The sequence below is a fragment of the Lemur catta genome, chromosome 10 (assembly GCF_020740605.2).
Source record: "Lemur catta isolate mLemCat1 chromosome 10, mLemCat1.pri, whole genome shotgun sequence".
In the NCBI taxonomy this organism is placed as follows: Eukaryota; Metazoa; Chordata; class Mammalia; order Primates; family Lemuridae; genus Lemur; species Lemur catta.
Window position 1 is genome coordinate 46,994,813 of NC_059137.1, and position 21,399 is coordinate 47,016,211.

A 21,399-nucleotide genomic window follows, 5' to 3' on the forward strand; every position below is an offset into this window, starting at 1 on the left:
TTAGTGTTTGGTTTGGTATTTGCAACTGCTAAGAAAGAAAATGCTCATTTCCCACAATCTAGTCCAAACTAGAAACCTATTTGGATGAGTGACCTATTATGATAAGAAGAAGTCTCTGGTTACAGCTCTTACAAAACTTCAATTTTCTTTCAACACAACAGGCATCGCTTGTGACAGTTCTGTTCCACAGGAGACAGAAGCCCTTACAAATTTGTTATCATTCAATCAGTCCCATTCTTTGCTTTAGAGGTCAGAGGTCCTGAGGTTATAAAGTTGATGTGAACATTTTGATGATGTCCAGATGGAGAAACCGGCTTTACCTGCAAAGAAAAAATAAGAGAGAGTTTATTTCTTTAAGATATTTTGGAAAATCTGTTATTGTTCCCTATAGAAACACAACGGGAAACCAGTAGAGTGGAAGGTGTATTGGATTTGACAGAGTCATTGATTCAAGTTCCAGATCTTCTCACTAATTTTTTGAGCCTAAATGAGGTACATGAAGTGTCTGAGTTTTCCTTTCCTACTAGCAGGAACCAGTACCACTTTTAGACACTGAATTTTGGAGGGCTCTGATCTAGTCAGAATATGGTTTCCCTGCCAAGGGCTAAGAGTCAAAGGGACCAAGAGTCAAAGGGACCAAGGAAAGCCAGGCTCACCTAGACCTTCCCTAGACCATGGTCTGAGACACAGGCCCCCAAGTGGACCCAAGCCCTATTCTAGGGCTGCACAAGCATTTGCCCTAGCCCATTCTCCTGAGGGCCCAGCCCAGGCCCAAGAAGTGGCCAAGGAGGGTTTGTTTGCATGGGGTGTGCACAGACCTTGGACTTACAGGCTGGAGTGTCCACATACAAGTTTCAAGGCCTCTTATGGTGTAGGACTGAGGTGGGGGGAGTGTGGGCAAAGCAAGGGAGCAGGCCATGGACTGGAGGTTTCCATTTGCATTTTGCTTGGGGCTTCACAAATGTCATGGGCATGTTTGGTGTATCTGCCTTTCTTACTGTATGGTTCAGTCCAAACCAGATACTGAACAGCTGTTCTGATGTAATGTAGGCTCCACTAACGGAGAGATAAGGAAGACTACACCTTATGTCCTATCACAGTCTAAAGGGGAGGCCTCTAATTATGGATATATACTTTCAACACAGTGTGTAAAGGGCTATAAATTGCCACCTTCCCCTTACCCTCTGCATCAGCTCAAATGACAACATACCCCTGAATCTGCCTCGTCTTGAAATCATTGGAACCAAAGTCAATTAAGATCACACTGTGTGGCAATAGAGTTCCATGGGAAGAAGATTGTGCATACAAGTTAATCTCACGTTGTGTATATAACACAGGTCACATTTTTCTTCCCCATTCAGCAGGGACATCACAGCAGAAAGGTCCAGAGCCACCAACTCTGTAGTCATAAAGGCTGAGGTTGAACTCCTTGTTTCTATCCACTATGTGACTTATGATTGATACCTTCTCTAAGTTCAGTTTCTTAATTTGTAAAATGAAGATAAAACTCTCTTCTTCCTATGCAAAATGGAAAAATACTGTAAGGATTATATGAAATAAAAATTTTAAAGTACTTAGCATAGGACCTGGTATATAGTAAACAATAAATGATAGCTATTATTAAAAAAACTGAGGAAGTCAATTGGACTTATGTATCATTTCTTCATATGCACAGCTTATATTTTCTTTAAAATTCTATTTTGCATTTTCCAAGAGCTAGTGCAAAACAAAATTTTATATAAGCTAAAGAAGCAGCTTCTATCTTTTATTGTTTTTGCTTGATTTAACTTCTTTGAGAGTAGAGATTGTGTCTTATCTCTGTTTTTTCTCTTTATACTTAGTATGGTCCCTGGCATGATATGTTTTGGTTGAATAAATAAATTCAAGAGAGAGGGAAAAAACATTTTCAAAGTGATATTCCATGTCTATGATCACCTACATTAAACTGAAAACAAGACAGTGATTGGAATTTTGCTAAAGGGAGATGCAATAGAAAGTTTACCCTCTCTGCTACCCCCATCCCCCTAACCAGAACAATCTGAATATCCAAGAAATTTCTTAGCTAACTCTTCTAGACTGTAAATTCCAATAGGGACATTAACAATAAAATAATTTCTCTATCTTGATTGGCTTTACATATTTAGCTTTCATGGAGTAAAGAAGAAACTTCTAAGAAATACCATTTAACTGCATTATCAGTTGAATGTTTATCCAAAATATGACTAGATGATATACTTTTAACCTTTTTCTGAAGTATACATGTGAAATATAAAAGACACTAAAACCAACAAAAGCAGAAACTTCAAGTGATTTTCATCCCTCCCTCCCAACTCCTTTAGGAACATATGCCTGAAAATATATTAGAAATGAATGAAATTCAAGATAATTAAATATTCAAAATTTCTTTTATGCATAACTTTTTAATAGAACAGACACTTGAGTGTTATATTTCAGAGATATTGGAAATCACATAATGTCCTATTCCTTTTATATCCAGCTTGGTTTAATATAAAATTCCTGGGTTTCACTTTTATTTTTCTTTGAAAGAGATGCAGTTGTCACTCTGTGGTCTTTCAGAATTGATGTTTACACAGAGAAAAATCTGATGATAACCTGATTTTTGCTTTTTTTTACAATAAGTTGTAATAAGTGTTTGTTTTGTTTTATTTTTTCCTTGATTAGACACTTGTAGATTTTATACAGTTTAACATTTTGTCACTTGTTGTGCTGGCATTGGTTTTTTGGTGTTAATTTTCATTTGATTAGTCTGTGACTTAAATGAATATGAAGGGAACTTGAGTCATAGCTGGAGGCAAGATAGTGTGTCAGTAGAGAGGCAATCTTGGAGAAGGGCTGGAGGGTGGGGAGGGTTTTTACTCATTATATGCCATCAGAATGGAGATGTGAAAGTGGTCTAAGTTCCAAGCTATGACAAATTCTGGGATGAGAAGGAGAGTACCTGTGGCCAGCAGGGAAGTGAATGGGAACTAAGGGACCCACAAGAGAATCCCTTCAGAAGTCAGAGAACGGAGCCATGATGGAGCAGTGTGCGTGCATCTTGGGCCAGTGGGCACTGGCAGGTGAGGAACCAAGAGGCATCAGCAGGGCCTTCCAGACCTCAGTAATAGTTAATGTTGGAAAAGTGCCTGAATTATAGTTCCTGGAAGGCCTGGGTAGATATAAGAAACAGGTGGGAGGCAGGGCAGATTTGTGTAAACACTGGGAATCAGGACAAAAGTATAGAATCACTGAAACTAATGTTCTAAATATTTGGGTTCAGGGGTCTACAATAATACCAAACCCTATTGACTGGGAAGGAATGAGCTCAGACCTCAGTGGTGCAGAGTTAGCAAACGACTGGCTTGCCTACCTGGCCTGGAGTAAGCAGAGAATGAGAAAAATCTCAGTGGGAAGAGTGGAGAAGGATGGATGATTTTTAAGTGCTACCTATGTATTTGCTGCACAAGCTTCTTTAGGTGCTTCACAACCCCTTTATGAGGTAGAGATCATAATCCCATGTTAGAAATGAAAAACTGAGGGTTTTGAGGTTAAACACCTGTGAAAATGTCACATAGCCTAGCACATACTTGGTTCATGCTACTTACTGCTCTTTCTAGGAATATTTTTAGTTTTTTGATAGTTTCATAAATATTTTAGCAGAAATTCTCTAGAAGAGAGTCTAATGTCTTCTCATTTTACCATCTTCATATAAGCCTCCGATATACTTTTTTGCAGTACATACGGTGAAGTCCATTTGGCCATTGAGGACAGTGGTTCTTGAACTTCAGTGTGCACAAGAAACACCTGGGGAGCTTATAAAACTTGCAGACTCCAGAGAGTTTCCCTGAGTACCAGGAGATCTGGGGTGGGGTCCAGGTGTCTGCATTTAAACAAGCACCAGAGGTGAATTCAAATGCCAGTCATCTAGGGACTACACGTTGAGATAGACTATAATAAATAAAGCAGTATAGAAAGTAGAATTCATCTCCACATTTAGCCCATGGCATCTGTTCCTCCAACATCATTTTATTACAGAATTAAAGTAGTAGCCATGGAACTGCCCTCATTGCCCTTCAGGTGCTGCAGGGAGGGGAGCGAGGGAGGGGAGGAGAGTGTGAAAGCTGGTAAGATGTAGGTCAAGAAAGAGCCATGGGATGCTCTTACACAATGCTGCTTTGACTGGCAAATACTGGATTACAAGGTCAAAGCCAGAGTGGTCTGGAACTTCTCCAAAGCAGAACAGATGAACCTAGAGGCCAACCGAAATAGGAAATACCTATTAGCAACTTAATATTTTGTATTCCTTTTAAAAAGATAATTTTGAGGCAAAGGCTAATTATTTGTTAAGTAAAAATCTGGTGGTTTATTAGAGATTTCCTTATATTAAAATGATGAGTACTATTGGGTTCATGACAGAAGGAAAATATATATATTTATTTTATGTAAAGCATATATTTATATTATATATAAGCTATTAGATATTTATTTACTGTCAAGGTATTTTAATTGGTAACAAAGCGTATGGTCCAAATTAATACATCTTTTAGTAGCAATTTCATGTTTCCAGATACAAACCCAAACTTTTAAAAGTAGAACTTTTTTACTCATGTGCACACACAGGATACCTCACTTAATGTAAAGAGATTGACTCTGGAAAACTTGCTAGAAATGGACTTCTAGAAACCTGATCATATTGAGAACTTACCATTTACAGGGATTCTGTAATCAATCCTGTGGAAAAGAAAAAAGTAACCACCTACTAATTTATCCACCTCGGCAAAGCTGGACTTAATTTTGCTTCCATGTGTTTATGCAAATTTTGGCAGCATTTGGAATGCTATAAGACAAATGAGGACAAGTAAAAAGTGACTTTGGAATGAAGAAGTTTATAGCAAGGGAAAAAGATGATACGGAAAATTTTATTTGAATAAGAAACCCTTAAAATAAATAATCTTCACTTTGCAATAAATCAATATTTACAGTAGGAGGATAGCTAATGTAAGTTATCACAGCAAAGTATAAAAATCAGTACAATATGTAATTTCATAATGCATTTCTCATGACAGAAGAGTATACTGTTATCTGAAGACCAGAACAATTCTACCAAAAAGAAGATTACAGCTGGGAGTGCCAGGTGTCAAATTAATGAAGGACTTTAACCATCAAAGAAAGTGGGTTCAGTGCATATGGCTTCTTTCATGGAAACTGGCAAAACATCACTAGTCCTAATCCTACAAATGTAGATGTTTAAAACAGGTTGAGGCAGTAACGTTTTATAGGGCAGCATGAAAAGAAAAGCAATTATAGGAATGATATAATTACAGGGTAATGAAAACATAAACACCATTAATGCATTCATTTCCATATTCAGAGTTTTTTCTATGGTTGGATTACCAACTTATAAGTGCAAGATTTTAATTACAAAATCATTTAGATTTAAAAAAAATTTATCCATCCTAATGCAAACACACATTGGATTTGATTATTTTTATAGAAGATTGGTATAATTGGCCATTGGAAAAAAGTAGAAGATTTAGAATGATTTTTACCAAACCCAGGGAAAGAGAGAGAAGTAGCCGCCACTTTGGACTTGTTAGTTACTTACACATTGATACATTATCAGGAGTAACTGTTCCTTTTTATTGTCCTCTTGAAGCCATTTGTATATTCTTTCTTCAACTCCTGTTAAAGTTCAGGCTTATAGGAAGACAACTGTTTGTTCTTGGCAAGCTACTTAAACTTTCCAATTCAGTTTCCTCACTTGTAAAATGCAGACCGTAATGGCTATTTCAGAGTTGTTTTAAAGGGAAGAGCTAATCCGGAAGTGCTTTACATAGTGTAAAACTCAATAGATGACAGTTATGAGTTTAATGCTTAAAGGAAAAGGCAGTCAGAAAGAGATGCCTCATTTTGATCAACTAATGCGATCCCTTTTAATATGGTTGAGAGCCAGCTCCTCATAGCAAAGTCTGCTCACAAATTCATGACATCAGCAACAGTTACAAAGTGAGTTCAAGTGTTGATTACCAACTGAAATATGATTTCTGTTGGGGAGGTGTAGTGTGTGTGTGTGTGTGGGGGGGGTGTGATGTGTATGTTGTGTGTTTAAACAGAATTATTCATTTTAATAAGAATTAAATAAATTATGTGGATTCTAAAAAGAATTTGTAGATACATCTTGAGGGACCTCAGAGAAGCAGCTCCATGCTTCTGGTGTACATGTGTGTCCAGCTGTGGGATGGGCCATTCTAATGCTCCTTTTCTACAGGGACGGTCACACTGGGTAGTCCAAGCCTTCAGCCTCTGGCCCTACCCTCCTACCTTCAGAAATTCACTCAACTTCACCTCAGACTGGTGAGCTGCTTCATCCTTTCTTTGTGGTTCTTAAGGTACTATGGATTCATACAGATCAACTTTACTCCTGTAAAATGCTTCTTTAAAAAATAATCATGTGGTCAAATATGTTTGTAAAGGGTGGCATAGTAGAACCTCACTTTTGGATATTCACACTCTATCATAGGGTATGAAAGGCTTCAAGAGGTTCTGTTTAACCCTGCAAAGGCAAATAAAAATCTCAGGGCCATGTCTCCAACTCCTTTTACAAAAGGGAAAGTCAAGCCTGGAGGCTGAGTCATGCAACATCCCCTTCCAAACGAACAGCTATTACTAACATTATGTATTAGTCAGATCCCCCAGGAAGGTATTAAAGGCCTCAGGCAGCTATAAGGACTGCCCCCCACAGATCATTCATAAGAAAATTCTTTACTGGCCTCCCACAAACAAGGGCATGCAAATTGCAACTTTGGGTCTTGTAGGCTAAGTCTGGTTCCTAGAACTAAAGTCTGTTTGATTCCACACTAATAATGTTGATTACAAGCTTATCTTCCCAGGTGCAGAACAGACAAGATCAACCATTCTTCTACCTACCCAGGGACATTTACATAATTGATTCTTCCTTTATTCCCTTTTTCTCTTCAAACATTCACCTTATCTTATATAAAATGTATACTTCCTGGGCACTAACTAAAGTCTCACAAGAATGTAACCATTTACCTTACTTCCCACCCCACCCCTCCTTTTGCTTACTGTATGTTCTCTCCCCCTAAATACTGTGTTCCCAAATACCTCTTCAGAGAGCACACAGACCACAGATACTTCTATGACTTGTGCTTTTCCCAGGTGCATCCTCAAACTTTGGCTTAATAAACATTCATTAATTGAGATCTTTGCCTTAGTCACTTATTTTGGATTGCCAACCCAATTTCCTCAATACTTAAATTTTTTTCATGTAACTTTATTTGATATCCTGCATAATTATTGTCCTGCAAAATATACTTTGGGAAACAGTAGTTGAGACTTAACTCCCTTGCTATCACAAAGGTTAAATTGTTTTTAATGTAAAGATATTACTACAGCAGTGTAGCCTTTTAATATATGTCTTGCATTTTTATTCCTTTGAGCATTTTCCATACATTCTTACTTTACTCTGTCACCTCTCCTTACATAAGGAGAATGAAACAGCATTCCATGGTGCCTCAGGAAATGAAACAGCATGGGTTTCCTTTGCTGGGTTTTGTCTGTTTTCCCCACTTTTAATAGCTAATGTAGAGAGTTTTAGCATCTCAAATTTTCTTGATATTAGATCTGAGGGGGAAAAAAGACAAAAGTTTTAGAAAGAGGAGAACAGGACCTAATGGTGCTGATATTTTAAAATTTATATATTTGTGAACATTTTATCCATTAAACAAAAAGGAGCATAAATCCTCCATGTATGTAGCCCAAGCCACTATGCATTATATTCAAAGGTAACTTGAGTATAAAGAGTATAGACCTCTTATGTACTCACCCTTCAGATTCTAGTAAAGACATACACAAATAACAGAGCTGTTTGAAGATCCACAATTCCACCCTGCTGATGTCATATTTTATGGTGAATGTGGAGAAGGTATATATTACTGTTTCTCAGAAACAACACACTGACCTTGGCCCTGCAGTAGCCACTTAAAATTTACCTATAGATGTAAACCTAATTGAAGAAGACATTCTATCTTCCATCTCCCTTCAAAATGGAGGGAAAAATCAAAATGTATTGATTTTTCTCTGGGACTTGGGCTAATTAGGGGTTAATTTTTCTCATTGTTGGTATAATGTAGAGGGACATTCTACAGATGTTGGTATGTGGGATGAGAACTGCCAACCTAAATACAAATTTTCATACAGTGTCTAGTTATATAAAACAACCTCAGTAGAATGCTAAAGAATCCCAAGGAATTCTTTATTTTGGAGAATTTTGGGGAAAAAATAAGCAAAGATAAATCTAAGAAGATAATAGACACAAAGAGATCAAACAAAACTGATGGGAGATATTGTTTTTGAACTATCAGCAAGTTTTCCCCTAGACTTTGGTTTCCAACCTCATTCAACTTCAGCAGGGAAAAGGACTAGGAAATTCTGGTGTAACTAACTCATAACATTTTTAAGGACAAGCATTTCATAAAACAACTTCCTGGTATCATCTTCTTGTTAGTCAAACAATATATTAATATATCTTTTAGTATGTAGTCCAGGCAGTTTCCAAGCTATGTAGGGTCCACAAGCCATGAACCTATTTCTCAATTTGGTGACACAGAATGGAAGAGGCATTCAATTGTAAGAAAAACAAATGCAAACAATACATAATTTTTTTTATTGGTGTGAAAGAACTAAATGTTTTTCTTTGAGCAGATAATTTAACATCTCTGGGTCTCAATTTCTGCATCTTTGAGGTAATAAAGCCATACTAGATAATGTTTAAAGTTTTTTTCATCTTTTTTCCTTTTCTTTTTAAAATTTTTATGTAAAGACGGGGTCTCACTATGTTTCCCAGGCTGGTCTCAAACTCCTGGCCTCAAGCAATCCTCCTGCCTTGGCATCACAAAGTGCTGGGATTATAGTAATAAGCCACTGTGCCCATCCCTGTTTTTTCCCATCTGAAACTTCAGATTTAATAACTCTATTTTCTATCCTTTTTCTTTCTTTATTAAAAAAGTACTTATTCTCAAACACCAGTGTAGAGATTGGCTGTGCTGAAATCTTATGATGGTTGTAAAAATACAGATTCTTAGGCTATGCTTCCAGAGATTCTGACTCAGTAGACCTGAGGTGGTGTTCAAGAGTTTGCATTTTTTCAAAAACTCTCCCAAATAATACTCATCCTAACATGTAGCAAGGTGTGGGAACCACTAACTTAGAATTACAGAAACAAGGAGTAGAATCGGTATTGCTCATTTAGAGCAAATCCCTTAGGTTGTTTTAGTTGATAATAACAGAAAAACTGTGACCCTGGTTTATACAATAAGAATATTTATAATCTCAAATAATTGGAAGCTTAGAAATGAGGTATATTCTAAATTTTGGTTTTACCTTCCTCGGATTTGGCATCTCTATCTCTGGGAGATGTTTTCAACCTCAGACTTTCAGTAAGTCCCTTTGTCTCTTGTGTTTCCTTTGGTGAAAAGAGGTGTTTCCCAAAGCTTTCCTACAACAAAGTTGCCAAAATTGAATCACAGATCACATGCTCATTCATACTGGCAAAGGTTATAGCAGCAGTCCCCAACCTTTTTGGCATGAGAGACCAGTTTCATGGAAGATAATTCTTCCATGGACTGGGGCGGCAGGGTGGGGGGCAATGGTTTGGGGATGATTCAAGTGCACTACATTCATTACGTTTGCAGCTGCTCCCCAGAGCTAGCATCACCGCCGCAGCTCCACCTCAGATTATCAGGCATTAGATTCTTATAAGGAGTGCGCAACCTAGATCCCTCACATGCACAGTTTACAGTAGGGTTCGTGCCCCTATGAGAATCTAATGCCACCTCTGTCAGGAGGTGGAGCTCCAGTGGTGATGCAAGCAATGGGGAGCGGCTATAAATACAGATGAAGTTTCACTTGCTCACCTCCTGCTGCACAGCCCAGTTCCTATCAGGCCATAGACTAGGACCAGTCCATAGCCCGGGGCTTGGGGACTGTAGGGTTATAGTATTACCAAGACCAATGGTTCCCCATCTTGGCTGCACATTAGGAAAATGTTAAAAATTTGAATATCAGGATCTAAGCTCCTGAGTTTGTGATTAAATTGGTCTGAGGTATAAAAAGTTCCCCAAGTGATTCTAATGTACAGCCAAATTTGTAATGTACAGGGATGGAATGCTGCTGAAAAGTCAACTACCATGACCACTAAAATCCTTTAAAATCCATTAAGCAAAAAGTGCCTCTACTTTATACTGGCCCTACAATCAGAAGACTTACAGACTTACCCAAGGTAAGAACAATCAGAAAGTGCCAGAAACTTGTCTTTTCTGACTCTTGGACTAGTGTGCTCTCTACCAGGAGATGCTGACTTCTGTGTTTGGAGTCAGTGTGGAGAGGAGGACAAGTCGTGAAGAAAGCATTGCAGCTCATTCTTGGTGATTCCAACATCATTTAAATTTAAAATTCTCAAGTAGAACTTGCTGTAGTCAGTGAGGGAAAGCCAGTAAACAAAGTAAATATGTACAATAAAAGGAGTCACATCACAGGAATGTTAAAAGAAAATGTTAACTTTTGTCATGATCTACCAGGGGATCATCACAATAAGAGCATGTCTTTTGATATGAATGGAGAAGAAAATCTCCTTTTAGAAAATCTCTTCTACAAAAATCTCTTGTTGATGAAAGAGGGTAGGCTCTATCAGAGGGAAAAGACCTCAGTAAAGAAGGAAGAAAAACATTAGATTTTTACATAATCTTTAAAATACATACTTTCCCAAAAATAGTCATAAAATTTAGCAAACTGGCTTTTAACCAAGAGAATATAACATTGAGTTATTTACATGCCTAAAATCACCAACTAGATTTTCCTAACTATACATTCACATTATGTTGATAACTTTGAACTTTTTTGGCTTGTATTTGATAATGATTCAAGTTCTCATAAATGTAAACCAAAATGCCTTTCTTGACATTTGCTCGTGAAGACTTTGTTTTGGCTTCATTATAGATGGCTGTAATGAAAATGTGGAAAATTCTCTCAGATTTCAAGTTAACAAAAGATAAAAAAAATAGAATTCCTTAAGCTAAAATGATTTCAGCAAAGGAGCTATTATTAAAGTTTTAAAAATAAAAAGGAAATAAGGTAGGTGTAAACTAATTCACTTATCAATAAAATCCTTATATTGAACCTAGGAGGTGCCCTCTTAAAACTTGAATAAAGAGCCTCCAAATTAAATACTATTATGTAGCTGACATGAATGTTTGACCTTTATGTTAGCTTAAAAAGTATATACAGGTAGAATACATGGTTTTGAAAAAATTTTATTAATAGAAAAACTCCTGAATGAAACAACTCCATCATCAGTCACTAGAGAAGAATAAAAATTTATTATTATGAGGAACTTTTATTCTTTTCAAAATGGGTATAATAGTGGCAGTGTCAGAACCAAAGGCTTGACCAGCAAAGGGTATAATTTTTTATCCTTACATTCTTAAGATATTCACTGTTGGGGCCACATTGATAGCATTGTTCCCTGAAGAGGAAATCATCCACACTTGTTAGCCCACCTCATGCTCATTTGACAAGTAACAAACGTTAGTGGAGCATCAACAATAAACCAAGGGTTGTATCAGTCTCTGGACATTAGATACACATAATGGTATTAGAAACACAAACCCCAACATTAAGGACTTCTTGTTTAGTGGGAGAAACAATTAAGCAAACCACCTGTGACAATTCAATGTTACTCAACCTGACAAAGATAAGCATGGAAAACTGTGGAAATGCAAACAAAGAAAAAATACAAATTCTCAGCCAGGAGCCTGGGGTGGGGATGGAGAATGGAGGATGTGATGGTTAATTTTATGTGTCAACTTGACTGGGCTCAGGGATGCCCAGAGAGCTGGGAAAACATTATTTCTGGATATGTATTTGAGGGTGTTTCTGGAGGAGATTAGTGTTTGAATTAGTGGAGTAAGTAGAGAAGATCATCTTCCCCATACGGGTGGGCATCATCCAATCAGTTGAGGGCCCAAATAGAACAAAAAGGTGGAATAAGGCAAAATTTGCTCTCTTTTCATGAGCTAAGACATCCATCTCCTCATGTTCTCAAGCATTGGAGCTTCTGGTTCTTTGGCCTTTGGTCTCCACAACTTATGCCATCAAACCCCATTCCCCGCCATCCTCTGGTCCTCAGGCATTCAGACTCAGACTGAATTATACCAATGGCTTACCTGGTTCTCCAGCTTGCAGACAGTAGGTCATAGGACTTCTTGGTCTCCATAATCACATGAGCCAATTCCCATAATAAATCTCTCTTTAGATATAGATAGATATAGATATAGGTATAGATATATAGATATTCTATTGGTTCTGTTATTCTAGAAAACCCTGACTAACACAGAAGACTTTATAAAGGATATAATGTCTGCATAAGAATTAGCCAGGCAGGGAAAGAAGAGTCATTTCAGTAATCATGCGGGAATATCATGTGTAGTGTAAAAGAGATACAAATAGCTAGGTTTACCTGCTATATAACATTGCAGGTAAGGTACTGGTGAGAGTGCTGAACAAAGTGTTAGACAAGGACCACATCACAAAAGCCTTGTAAGTCACACATTTTAGCCCAAAGATGGTATCCTGAGCTTTTTGCATAAGACTTTTGTAAGTTTCCCCACTTACGATGATCAAGAAACCAAATAGTTTGAAAGATGCTATAGTAAAAGGACAGATGCCCTACTTGTGTAAAATCATAGCGATTTGCTTATACAGAAAGCTAGGCAGAAGTGATTGGACATATACCTTTGATTGATCACTTACCATGTAACAGGCACTGTATTAGTTGCTTTACTCACATTATTTCTAATGCGCACAATAATTCTGCAAGTTAACTATTAGTCTTATTTTACAGATGAGAACACAGAGGCTCAAAGAGACTGAAACATTTACACGAACCCTGGCTGCTTCTGGTGAGATGGAAAATGGAGCTTATTAAAATGTATCATAAAGGAATATTGTGGGTTTTTTGTTCTTGATACGTTTCTGAGGTAAAAAAAAAAATAATGTAGAAGAATATATTTCCTCTAGCATCAGTGACCAATGCACAGTTCAAATATCCACTATTCAGCAAATTAGCAAAATGAGTCATCTTTACTTCTTTTCTCAGGCTAAACTCCAAAAAACTTCTCATCATTTTAAAATGAGGAGAGTGTAAGCTTGGGATTGAACTCTGCCCCTTTTTCCCACATCAGTTAACTGCATGTAGGTCCAGCATCTGCTGACTCTTTGAATTAGCTGATTACAATCAGAACCTTCCAGTTACTACATAAACGGCAAATACCTTTGCTATAGAGTCATAAAATATTGCTCTAATAACATCTTTATAGCAGATACATGGAGAAGTGGCCCAGTGTTCCTCAGGATGTTTCTTATAAGATTATTGTGTAGATTAAATGAGAAAAATATATTTAAAACACTTAGCGCTGCATTTGGAACATAGTAAATCTGTAATATACTGTAATATATGGCAGCTATTGTTTTTGATAACCAGTTAAGACATCTCTCACCTCCAACATCTCTACCCAGCCCCAACAACACAACACAACAGAGGTGTTTAGGACTTAGAGTACCATTTTAAAACAGAACCAGTCAGTATAGTCACTGAGGTCTCAGGTTGGGAGAATGAAGGGATCAATCACTCCATAGTTTGAATTCATCAAGACAGAAAAATTTATTTGCTGTAATCTCACTCCTGTAATCCTAGCACTCTGGGAGGCCGAGGCAGAAGGATCGTTCAAGGTCAGGAGTTTGAGACCAGCCTGAGCAAGAGAGAGACCCCGTCTCTACTAAAAATAGAAAGAAATAATTTGGACAGCTAAAAATATATATAGAAAAAAAGTTAGCCGGACATGGTGGCACATGCCTGTAGTTCCAGCTACTTGAGAGGCTGAGGCAGAAGGATTGCTTGAGCCCAGGAGTTTGAGGTTGCTTTATAATCCACATTTTCAAATTTATTGACATAAACTTATTCCTGGCAATTTCTTATCTTCTTCATCTCCTGTATTAATAGTTATATTCCTTTTTAATTTTTGATATTTTTGCTGTCATTTTTAAAGTCAGTTTTAACAGCATTTTGTCAATGTTATACATTTTTCAAATAAAGTTTTGGCTTTATTATCTCTCTCTATTGGAGCTTTATTTCTGATTTTATTAATTTATGTCTATATTTTTATTATATTATTTCTTTTACTTTCTTTGATTTTCTGCTTTTCTAACTTTTTCAGTTGTATACTTAGTTCATGATTATTTATCTTTTCTTCTTTTCCAATAGATATACTTGGAGCTATACATTTTTCTCTAAGTACTGCTTTAGTTGTATTCTACAACATTTCATATATGTATTTATGTTATGATTTCTTCTATGATGTAATAGTTTTTTAAAGTTTTTTTTAATTTCAAGACATGAAGCTTTAAGTTATGTTTTGTTACTGATTTCTTGTCTAATTCTGTTGAAATCAGAAAAGTGATCTGTATGAGACTGATTTTTAGAACTTATTTCATCTTGCTTTATCATTCAACATGTGGTCAATTTTCAGGTTTCACATGTGCTTGAAGAGAATGTGCACTCTCCAATTACTGGGTACAGGGCTCTCTCTATACAGGTGAATATCCATTAGACCAAGTTTATTAGTTACAATAGTTGTTCAAATATTTTATGTTCTTACTGACATTTTTGTCTACTTGGGCTATCAATTGTTGAGAGAAGTAAATATTTTCCATTATAATGGTGGGTTTATATATTTATTTAGCACTTTGGTCAAATTTTGCTTTAGATGCTTGATACTATGTTTTAGGTGCACGTAGATCTAGAATTGCTATATCATCCTGGTGATGTGAAGCTTTTATTATCATACACTGACCCTCTTTAAGTGTAATAATGCTCTTCAGCCTTAAAATCATTTTATCTTAAGATCTATTTTTGTATGTTTGGTTTCGGTAAAGCCTCTTCAACAGAAAAGCTATAATTTAGTGTCGTATCCACATATTTATTACATTTATACAGTCTTTTTTATTATCTCTCAACTTTTTAAGTAGACCTTATTTTTAGAAGTTTTAGATTTACAGAAAATTGGAGAAACAGTATAGAGTTTCCATATGTCTCCTTGCCCAGTTTCTCCTATTACTAACATCTTACATTAGTATGGTACATTTGTTATAATTAATAAATCAACACTGATGCATTATTATTAATTGAAATCCATAGCTTATTCAGATTTCCTTAGTTTTTATCTAATGCCTTTTTCTGCTCCAGGATCCCACTCAAGATACCACATCAATTTAGATTCTCCTCCTCTTGTCATTTGCTTATGCAATCTTATATCTCATGTGAAACACTTTATTCATATATATACTCATTTTTAAGAGCAGGGTGTATAATACCTACTTAGACACTGAACACATGGGTGGAACATGTCAATTGTGGATATCACTCTAAAACAGGGGTGGCTTAGCCTTTTTTTGGCCACTCAAAGCCAATGTACCCTTCTTGGAATCATATTTTTAAATATCCAAAATGGAATATGTAAGATTAAAAAAGAAACACATTTTATTTAAAAAGGAAAAAAATTCTATCAAAATACAGCTATGAAAATATAAAAAAACAAATCTGGGATACATAAATGTGTGTGCTTCTTTACTGGTATACTAAATAATAGCTAATGGCATGTCAGACAACTACTCTAATTTCAGTAATGAATGTAAACAGTACTTTGAGATATCTGTAAAATAAATTGTGCAGCTATTATTCAATTTACATATCACTTGATTTACTTGCTAATCTTTCATTTAAGATTTTTGCGTATATATTTATGAGAGAAATCGGCTTGCACTTTTTCTTTCTTGTAATGTTTTTTATCAGATTTCAGTATCAAGGTTATTTATAAAATTACTTAGGAAGCACTTCTTTTTTCCATGTTTTCTGGAAGAATTTCTGTGGGATTGGTTTATGTATTGGATTTATGAGATTGTTTATTTTTTAGATGTTTGGAGGAATTGAATGGTGAAGTGATTTGGGCCTGGAGTTCTCTTCTTGAGGCTTAAAATTGTATATTCAGTTTCTTTAATAGACCCTAGACTATTCATATTTTCTAGTTCTTGTGTGAGTTTTGATAAATTGTATTATTCTAAGAATTTGCCTATTTTATCTAAATTTCGAGATACTTTGGTGTAATATATAAAATACCTATTTTTTTTTTGTTTACTTCTGTAGGAACTATAGTGATATGGCCTATTTATTCTTTCTTTTGTTAATTTGTGCTTTCTGTCCTTTTTGGGTAGGATTTATCAATTTTATTAATCTTTTTAAAAAAATCAACTTTTAGATTTAAAATGTTTTTCTCTACAATGTATATATTGTTTTCTATTTCTTTGATTTTTTTCCTTCTTATCTTTATTACTTTCTTTTTTTACACTTTTCGTTTTGATTTTCTATTCTTTTCTAGCTTCCTGAGATGGAAATTTGGATAAGCAATTTTCAGCATTTCTTCTTCTGTTCTAATGTACATTTTTACCTATGAATTTCTCTCTAACCACTGCTTAGCTGCATCCTATATGTTTTAATATGCTGTGTCTTCAATATAATTTAGTTCAAAATATTTCCCAATATCTTTTTTTTTTAATCCATAAATTATCAAGAGATTTATATCTTCATTTCCAACTTGCCTTCCAACACCAATGCTCTGACACCAACTGGGTGTTCTGCAATTCGGTTCTGACACTAACTGCACAGACTTGGCACAGACTCCACAGGTTAAGGGGTTCAGTCCCTCATGACTGCTTCCATTTCAGATGCTAGCCACAAATCCTGGATGTCCTCAGGCCACCTCCATGTCTACCTGGCCAACTGCAAATTCAAAGCTTCTCACAACTTCTCAGGTGTGATAAATTTGCTAGAATGACTGGCAGAACTCATGAAAGCACTATCTGTACAATCACCATTTTGCTATAGAGGATACAAATGAACAGCCAGATGAAGAGTCCTAGAACACAGGAGCTTCTGTTTCTGTGGAGTCAGGTTGTACCAGCCTCCCAGTACATCAATATATTCACCAACCAGGAAGCTTATTCAAACCTCAGCGTTCAGAGTTTTAAATCGAGATTTCAGTATGTAGCCATAATTGATTAAATCATTGGCTACCTGATTCAACCCAATCTCCTCCCTGGATGCCTGGGCATGGGAAAGTTCTAACCCTCTAATCAGGTGCTTAGTTTTCCTGGTATGACCAGTCCCTTACTATCTAAGGGCTTATCATAAGTCACTTCAGTAGCATAAACTCAGGTATGCTAGTGTCATAAAGATCAAAAAGTGGTACATTATGAACAGCAAAAGACACTTTTATCAAGAGATTTCTGTGGTTTTTGAAGTTCTGTACCAGGAAAAAAGAACCAAGGAAAAAGACCAGACAGATTATTTTATCACACAAATAGTTAGGGATTTTCTGGTTATGTTTTCTTAACATTCTTCCTAACTTATTTCCACTGTGTTCACAGAACATATTGTGAATGATTTCAATTATGTAAAATTTGTTGAGACATGTTCTTTGACCTGCAATATGATTGATTTTGACTAATATTCCATGTGTACTTGAAAAGAATGCGAAGTCTGCAGTGGTTGAGTGTAATGTTTTATAAATAGCAGTAAAGTCAAGTTTGTTACTGATTGTTTGCTACTTTACTGATTTTTGTGTGGAAGAAGTACTGGCTGTAGTATTAATAGCTATGGGAAAAGGTATTAATGACTCTCACTGTGATTGTGGAATTTTCTATTTTACCTCCTAGCTTTCAGAGGTTTTTTTGCTTTATACATATGGTGAAGCTATATTATTTTGGGCATACAACTAGAATTCTAGCATTTCCCTGGCAGACTGATTCCTTCGCCTTAATGAAATGTCCCTCTTTTTGTCTAGTAGCACTTCTTGCTTTAAAGTCTACTTTGATATTAAAAGAGTGACAAGAGATTTCCTTTTTTCCCCCTTTTCATCAGCTTTACTGGGGAAGCCACCACCATAATCAAAATACAGAAGGATTCTATCATCCTGAAAAGTTTCCTAGTGCCCATTTGGAGTCAACCTACTGCCTCTCCATACTGACTACTGGAAAAAATCGATCGATATGTTTCTGTCACTACAGTTTTGCCTTTTCTAATGTTTTATGTAAATGGAATCATGTGGTATGTAGACTTTACTGTCTCCTTTTGTTCATTTAGCATGATCCACCCATGTTGTTATGAGTATCAGTAGTTTGTTCTTTTCTATTTCTGATTAATACCCCATGGCATTGCAATGACACAAATTGTCCCAGATTTGACCAGAAGCCCTTTCAAACTGATTCTGTGTCATGTTGACATGTCCTCGTCATTCCTTGATCATTTCCTTGTTTCCTGGCACAACAAGATGTTCTAGGCTCATCTTATACCTCCCTTCACTCAGCTCTAAATTTTAACTTAAAATTTTTGCCTTAGAGATTTTTTTAATTATGCAAATTCATGTATTTGGGAATAAATAAATAAATAAATAAATAAATGTTGAGAGCCAAAGGTAGCCACGAAATCTGAGAGGAAGTTTTATTGCTATGTTTTGTTTTTTTCTACCTCAACTCAGAGCTTAGAATAAGGCAGACATTTTTCTTTGCCATTTGCCTCTCTGTGGAGATTTTCATTTAATTTAAGCCATGCTGCTTCTTATTAGAGTAGCCAGTGATGTGCTGGCAAATGTTTAGCAAATGGCTGTCTGAGAAGAAATGGAGGCCCTGATGTATAGACTGTGTGGATTTCTGTGGTGTAAATACTTTCACCACAGCTTATTTAAAGCCACCAATTGAAGCCAGTCAGCTGACCAGACACTTAAACTTTAACGACTGATTTTCACAAGCAACTACAAGCCTCCATCAGCTTGACTCTATGTGAGTAAGACTCCGAGGCCATGTTCTTCGCACAACCCCATGACTTAGATCACAGTCCCCTCCTTCCTACTAACTTCTGTGTGTGGAACCTGTTGGTGGCAGAGTTCTATACATGCAGTCATTTCAAATGACTCTTACCTTCTTCCATTGATTTAAAAGAGTGAGTGTGTGTGTGTGTTTGTGTGTGTATTCCTATACCCCACATCACTAGATGTTTTGCACTTGCAGGATTTCAGCCTCTATATCAATCGTATTGCCAGAAATGGATGCTTCTAAATAACTTTCTCATGAGACACTAATCTACCCAAAATCCTAATCAGATGCCTGAGGCAATAATTTTAAGTGATTTTATTTACCAGCTAAACACATGGTAGGATCTATAAAAAATGCTTTCTTCCATATACATTACCAACTGATTATTTAAAGAATGCAAAACATTTGCATTTAGTATTAATACCATGCCCAGAATAAATACTTCAAGATATCAACCGTTATAATCCATGAATGAGTTCATGATACACTCTATACATTGTCTGAAGGATTGGTTTTCAAACTTTCTCTGCAGAAGCCTAATAGTCCCATTAATTTGTCTCAGGGATGCTACAAGGGACAAAGAGGACTAAATAGGGGGCCTATTCCAGCTTTCAACTTGTATTAGATTTATACTATTGGATTTCAGTATAAGATTTTGTTTGAAGAACAGTTACACAGCTATTAAAAATTGGCAACCCTCCCTTTTTCATTTCGTGGGCCATCTCTAGAAGCTGAGAGATGTAGCTTCTAATAGAAATTAGGGCATAGTCCAAAGAAATTGAGTTCCTTAACTGGATCTGTGTTTATTCACACTGGATGTGCTCATTTCCACTAACTTCATCTTACCACACAGTATTAAGATAAGAAAAAGTGGTGAATATTGTGTGGTTCATGTAGTGAAAATATTTCTGCATCTCTAGAATGCTTGAAAATTTTGTATGTCTGTGATGGACAATGTGCTGCTCTACAATCTTTTTAAATTCAGCTAAGAAGCATTTTGGGTATCTTATTTTCCTTGTTACATTCTTTGGAGACTCTATCAAGCAGAGAAATCATCAAAGGGAAGAAAACATTAAAGGAAGCCATTAGCAGAAGAGAAAGGGAGAAAAGAGAAATTAAAATGACTTCCAAGAAAGTGAAGATTTGACCAAACTCCTTTCAGCGGTATAAGTAGCCACTTCTTGCTAAAGTACCTATAGTGTGTGTGCATGTGTGTTGCGTGTGTGTTTCAAGACTTCAGCATTTGATCTTTTAAACAAAGTCAAGTGAACAATTTGAAAATGGGATTTGGAGGTAGTAAGTTAAACAAAAACTCTGGTCATCCTGTTTCCCACGATACATCTGGAAACCCACCATATCCTCGGCATGACTAGGAAAGAATTAAAATCTCATAACATTTCCTCTTTGCCCAAACTCACTACACTCTCACTCTTACTGATACCAACCTATTTAGGATTTTACAGTGTTCGTTCTCTCTCTCTTTCTCTCAAATGTTTTGTACAGCCAACATGAAACTTATATCAAAACTTAAGTCCTTTCTTTCTTCCAAGTTGAATTTGGGAAAAAAAAAAACCTTAAGTCCTTTCAGTGATTCAGTCTTATCAACTCAACATACAGAAGAAAATTATATAGCAGGGACAAAACTCACTTGGAAAAAGAGAACTAAATATACACATATGTGAGTTTGGAAAAACTGCAGCTTTGATGACTATATGCTTACTAAAAAGAGGGGGGAAACGGAAAACTACTGTTATCTGAAAAGTGGAAAGTTTGGGGTTTTTTAAATATTTGCAGTACTGATACTGGTCAATGACTAACATCCCCATCAACACTTCTAGAAGCCAAACCTGGGAGTCATCATTGCGTTTTCCCTTTCCCTTTCTTCCAGCATTATATTCATGAATCTTCAGAGAAATAGAACCAATAGATACAAGATTTAATATAAGGAATTTGTGTATGTGTATATATATGAGAGAGAGAGAATTTATTATGAGGAATTGATTCACATGATTTTGAGAAGTCTCATGATCTGCAGTCAGAAAGCTAGAGACCAAGAGAGATGATTAACAGACACCCTTATCTTAAGTTGAAACATTCCAAGGCTTTAGACACAGCTTCATTTCTTTAACCAATTACAAATCAAAGAATCTTTAAACCTACTTGTAACCTGTAAGCCCCCACTTTGAGATGTGCCCCCTTTTTGGGCCAAACCGATGTATGCCTTCCGCATATTGACCTGATCTTATGTGTAATTTCTGTCTTCATAAATGTATAAAACCAAACTGTAACCTGGCTATGGTGGGCACATTTTCTCAGGACCTTTGGGGGCCATGTACTGTGGGCCAGTCACACATGTTTGGCTCAAAATAAACCTCTTCAAATTATTTTACGGAGTCTGGG